The sequence below is a fragment of the Pan troglodytes genome, chromosome X (assembly GCF_028858775.2).
Source record: "Pan troglodytes isolate AG18354 chromosome X, NHGRI_mPanTro3-v2.0_pri, whole genome shotgun sequence".
Lineage (NCBI taxonomy): Eukaryota > Metazoa > Chordata > Mammalia > Primates > Hominidae > Pan > Pan troglodytes.
Window position 1 is genome coordinate 71,184,923 of NC_072421.2, and position 5,549 is coordinate 71,190,471.

The window sequence follows — 5,549 nt, forward strand, 5'->3', positions numbered from 1 at the left end:
TCAAATATTAACAAAACGCAAAGTGATTAACTACTACATGTTTGATACCTTAGAACATCTTTTTGAAAATAATGAGTACAATAAGATTGGCTTGTTGCTCCTAGATTACCAGGACAAATTAGGGAAAGAAAATGAAGAAAATGATGCATTGGGGGCTTCAAATTTTCACCTCAAGCCTTGCACAAATAATGTGAGACTTCCATGTCTTCCCTGAAAGAAACCCTTATATCTTGTAGCAAAAAGGATGAAATTTCTGAAAACCAGCGCCAGGGTCTGATCCTATGAGAGGATAAATAACAATGCATATTGAATTCTCTATCTCAGAAGGTATTTTCTGTTGAAATAAAAACACTTACTGGGAAAAAATTGAATCAGGAAATTTGAGATGGGGACAAAGGGAAAATCTCAATTGTGCTGGAGACTTTGAATGTTTAAATTAGGCAGAGTTTTCTTACCAGCAAAAAGCATCATCTCCAACCTCGCCTGAGTCGGTAATCCTGCTTGGCTTAAGAATAGAAGACATTCCCTGAGGTAGCTGCTTTGTAAGATACTGCTGAGTCTTCTCAGGACCTATCTTTACAATTTCTCTTTGTGTCTATACCTATAACTAAATTCAGGTCCCAGTAAGCCCCAAACGCTGAGGTACAAAGTGTGACCCATGAAAAGATAAGCTACATAATCAGAGAACTTCATATTTTCTCTAATTTGTACAGAAAACAAGGCAAAATTCAAGAAAAAAATAAATGTCCTTAAATTTTTCCATGGCTCTAGTAATATCAGAAAAGGAATAAAAGTAATCATTTGTGTTAGACTGTAATAAGTCAAGGATGCATATTGTAATCCTTGGAGTAATCAAGAAAAAACAGTAGAAAAGTGTTAATAAAGAGAATTATTTTCAACTTTCATTTTTAATTCTGGGGTACATGTGCAGGTTTGTTACATGGATATATGAGACGATTCTGTGATTTGGGGTATAGATCTTGTCACCCAGGTACTAAGCATAGTACCCAATGGGTATTCTCTCAGAACTTGCTTGTTTTTGAAGAATTTTAAGTCTCCTTTGCTAAAGAAGCTTAATTTGATGGGAAATAAAATCTTCGTTGAAAATTCTTTTCTTTAAGGATGTTGAAAATAGGCCCCAATCTTTTCTGTCTTGTAAAGTTTCTACTAAGCATTCTACTGCTGGCTTGAAGAAGTTTCCTTTGTACATGGCCTGAACCTTCTCTCCAGCCTCCTATAAGATTTTTTAATTTCACATTGACTTTCTTGAATCTGATGACTATGTGCCTTAGTGACGGTTGTCTTGTATAGTATCTAGCAGGGATTCTCTGTATTTCTTGAATTTGCATGTACACTGCTCTAGTGAGACTAGATAAATTTTTATGGACTACGTCCTCAATGATATTTTTCAGGGTGCTCATTATCTCATCTCTCTCAGGAATATTAATGTGTTGTAGGTTTGATCTCTTTACATAAGCCAATATTTGTCAGAGGTTTTGTTCAATTTTTAAATTCTTTTATCTTTATTTGTGTCTGGCTGACTTGATTCAAAGAACTGGTCTTCTAGTTCTGAGCTTCTTTCCTCAGCTTGGTCTATTCTTCTGATAATCCTTCCAATTATATTACAAAATTCTCAGTAAATTTTTTAGTCATTTCGGTCTAGGTGAGAACCATTGCTGGGGATCTAGTGGGCTTCTTTGGAGGTAAGGCACTACTCTGGCTACTCTAGTTTTTTGAATTGCTAGAGTTTTTGCATTGATTCTGTTTTTATGAAAACGTAAGATTTTTTAACATGTAATGGTTCACAAATCTACCTGTCATCCTTGCATAGGGACCATGCTCATTTTCTCTGTATTCTTCCAATTTTAGTATATGTGCTGCTGTAGTGAGCACCTTGCACTGATTTTTTTCTCATCTGCAAAGACTCATGTTTCTTTAACTGTCTGGTAAGTTGAGTGTAGTCAGTTTACTTTCTTTTATAATGTTTTCAGAAGGCCAAGACTCTGTAAAGGATGTTTATTTGTGGCTGGATTGTTGTCCTTTGTTTCACAGGGGTGTATGTTGGTAGAACTTGCGTATCTTCAAAGACAAGCAAGTGCTGAGAGAATTTTATGCAACTATACCAGCCTTACAAAAAATCCTTACATGAAATCCAAAGAATGACAACTGCTACCTACAATATTTAAGAGTAATGGCCAGAAGATAGGCTCTTAGCCAGGCAGCCTTTTTGTATTGCCTCACACTGGTAGCCATGCTTTGTAGTTATGGGAGAGAGAAAGGTGACTCCTTCACTAGGTCCACTCCTGGGCCTTGGGGGAGCCCTCTCCAATCACTGACATCATGTCTGCATTTCCTTTGTTAGGTGGTCTGTGCCATGGGGCACTGTCAGGCAGAGGTTGCAGCAGAGAGCTAGGTCACACTATTTTCAGATGGGCCCTGTGGTAGGAGAAACACCCTGCTCATGGACCAGCCCATGAATCTGTGTGTTTCATCCCTCTCAGTGCTCTGACAGTGGGGGCCCTTCTCCTGCTTGAATGCTGACCACAGATATTATCTTGGCACTCCTAAGCTGTGTACCACAACCCTGGGGCACCATTACTTTGTACTCTGGACCTTCATGGTCACACTCTGGCTGAGTTGTGAAATCCAAAGTGCTGCCAGGCCACAGGGAAATTATTCAGTTGGAGCAAAGCTCTCAGGCTGGGCAGCAGAGGCTGTGCTGTGCACATGCTCCTTTAGAATAGACAGATAGGAAACCTGGGAGCATCTGGAGGGCCTGCAGAACAGACATGCCCTGTTCCTACGATGATGATGGCCCTGCTTTTTCCTAGCCTAGCAGTCACTTGGGGCTAGAGCAACTTGGAGGATGATGGGTGCCCTAGGGGACAGGCACCTATGGTTGTGCCCTGCTACAGTTGCCCTGTGCACAAAAGCCCATGGGCTCTGCACTGGCTGAAGCTCTGCCTCTGCTTACTCTCTGGTCAGATCCTTCTGCCAGTTCAAATATCCAGGGTTCCCCTGTAGCTAGGATCCCAGAGGTTAATATTTACACAAAAAGCACCTTCTAAAGAACCAAGAGTCAGATGAACAATCACAGTACCTGGCTTTAACTTCATATCACTGAGAGAGCCACGAAGAGGGTAGAAAACACAGTTTTGAATGGCTGACACCACTTTTTCCCCATCCCCTGGCAGTGGCCATGTGGTATGGACTGAAAATTTATGCACTTAGAGTTGGGGGTGGGGTGGGGTGGTGAAGAGCACTGCAATTGTGAGATTTTACATCGGAACTTAGTGCTTCCAACACTAAGCAGAACTCAGTAGAGCCCCAGGCAGCGAGCAGTTAGACCAGCCCTAATCAGAGGAGAATCACACATACCAGTGGTGGGAACTTGAGTTTTGGCAAGTCTCACCTTCAGAGGCTAAAGTGCTCTGGGTTCTAAATAAACTTGAAAGGCTTAGCCATAAGATCTGAAATTCCTACACAAGTCCCAGTGCTGTTCTGGGTTCAGAGCCAGTTGATGTGGGTGACATGTGACATAGTGAGGCGTTAACAGGGGTGGCTAGGGGAGTGTTTCTATCACCCCTCTCCTAGCACCATACAGCACAGTTTGCAGCTCCAAAAGAGACCTCTTCCTTCTGCTTGAGCAGAGGAGAGAGAAAAGTAAAAAGGACTTTGTCTTGCGATTTGGATACAAGCTTAGCCATGGCAGAATAGGGAACTGGGCAGAATCATAAGGCCCCCAATCCAGACCCTAGCTCCCAGAAAACATTCTTAGAGACACCCTGGGGCAGAGGGGAACCCATTGCCTCTAAAAGAAGGATCAAGTCCTTGGAGAAGTCATTATATGCTAAATAAAGATCCCTTGGGCCCTGAAAAATCAGCAGTGGTAATCAGGTAGTACATGCTGTGGGCCTCAGGTGAGATTCTGAGACTCGCTGGCTTGAAGTGTGCATTAACAAGGAGAGAATTCTTCTGCTTGAGAAAAGAGGAAAGGATTAAAAATGAATTTGTTTTGCAGCTTTATGTATAAGCTCAGCCAGAGTGGGAAAGAGCACCTAAAGGGATCTTGGGGTCCCCCAATCAAGGGCTTTAGCCTTGGATGGTATTTCTGGACCTGTTCTGGGCCAGAGAGGAGCCCACTACCTTGAAGGGTGAGTCCCAGACCTGGTAACATTCATGACAAGATGACTGCTGAGTTGTTGGGCATTAAGTAAACATCAGTGATACCCTGGCTGTAATCTTCATGAGACCATGGTGGTGGTGGACAAAGGGAGAGATTCCTCTGCCTGGAGAAAGGGGAGGGAAGAAAGGGAAGAGAAAGATATTGTCTTGTGATTTTGGTGCCAACTAAGCCACAGTAGAATAGAGGACCAGGTGGCTTTCTAAAGTTGCCAATTCCAGGCCCTGGCCCCCAGAAAGCATATCTGGACCCACGTGGGGTTCAGGAAACTAGCCACCCTGGAGAGAATAGCATAACACTGGCTGGCTTGATCACCTGTTAATTGTAGAGCCCTACAGCCTTAAGTAATCATAGGTGGTAGCCAGGTAGTGGTTACAGCAGGCCTTGGCCAAAACCCAGTGCTGTGCTGGCTTGAGGTCATCCACACTGCAGTCGCAGTAGTGGTGGCCACAGTGGTGATTGTGTTACTCATCCCTCGGCTTCAGGCAGCTCAGCACAGAGAGAGAGAGAGACTCCAATTTTATGAAAGAACATAAGGGAAAAAAAGTCTCTGTTTGATAAACCAGCGAATACTTCTGGAACTTATCCATGACCACAAGGTGGTACCTAAGAGTCTGAAAGAACCAAAGCACTACTGGGCTTAGGGTCCCCTCTAAGGAAGATACGGAAATGACCAAAACATAGATCACAATACCCAAGTCCCTTCAAATACCTGACAAGTTTTCCCAAGAAGGATGGGTACAAACAGGCCAGACTTTGAAAGCTGCAATAAATACCTAACTCATTAATGCCTACAAACCAACAAACATCCACAAGCACCAAGATCATCCAGGAAAACATGAACTCACCAAGCAAATTACATAAGACATGAAGGGCCAATCTTGGAGAGAAAGAGGCCTTTCAGATAGAGAATTCAAAATAGCTGTTATAGAAAACGCAAAGAAATTCAAGATAACACACAGAAAAGAAATTCATAATCTCATTAGATCAATTTAACAAAGAAATGAAAATAATTAAAAGAATCAAGTAGAAATCTTGGAGGTAAAAATGCAACTAACATACCAAAGAATGCATCAGAGTCTCTTAGTGGCCGAATTGATCAAGCAGAAAAAAGAATTTATAGCTTAAAAAGACAGGCTATGGGTTACTAGCAAGTTGGCCAAATAGGAACAGCTCCAGTCTGCATCTCCTAGTGAGATCGACGCAGAAGGTGGGTGATGTTTGCATTTCCAACTGAGGTACCTGATTCATCTCATTGGGACCAATTGGACAGTGGGTGCAGCCCATGGAGTGCCAGCCAAAGCAGGGTGGGGTGTCACCTCACCCAGGAAGCTCAAGGGGTCAGGGAATTTTCTGCCCCACTCAA

At 42.7% G+C, this 5,549-nt stretch overlaps 1 non-coding gene across 1 annotated transcript; it reads right to left on the reverse strand.

The window, feature by feature from the left end:
* Positions 1-1,786: 1,786 nt before the first annotated feature.
* On the reverse strand, positions 1,787-1,893 carry LOC112207146 (U6 spliceosomal RNA). Its single transcript, XR_002941614.1, has one exon. It is a non-coding gene; the product is annotated as a U6 spliceosomal RNA (small nuclear RNA).
* Between the last annotated feature and the right edge of the window lie 3,656 nt (positions 1,894-5,549).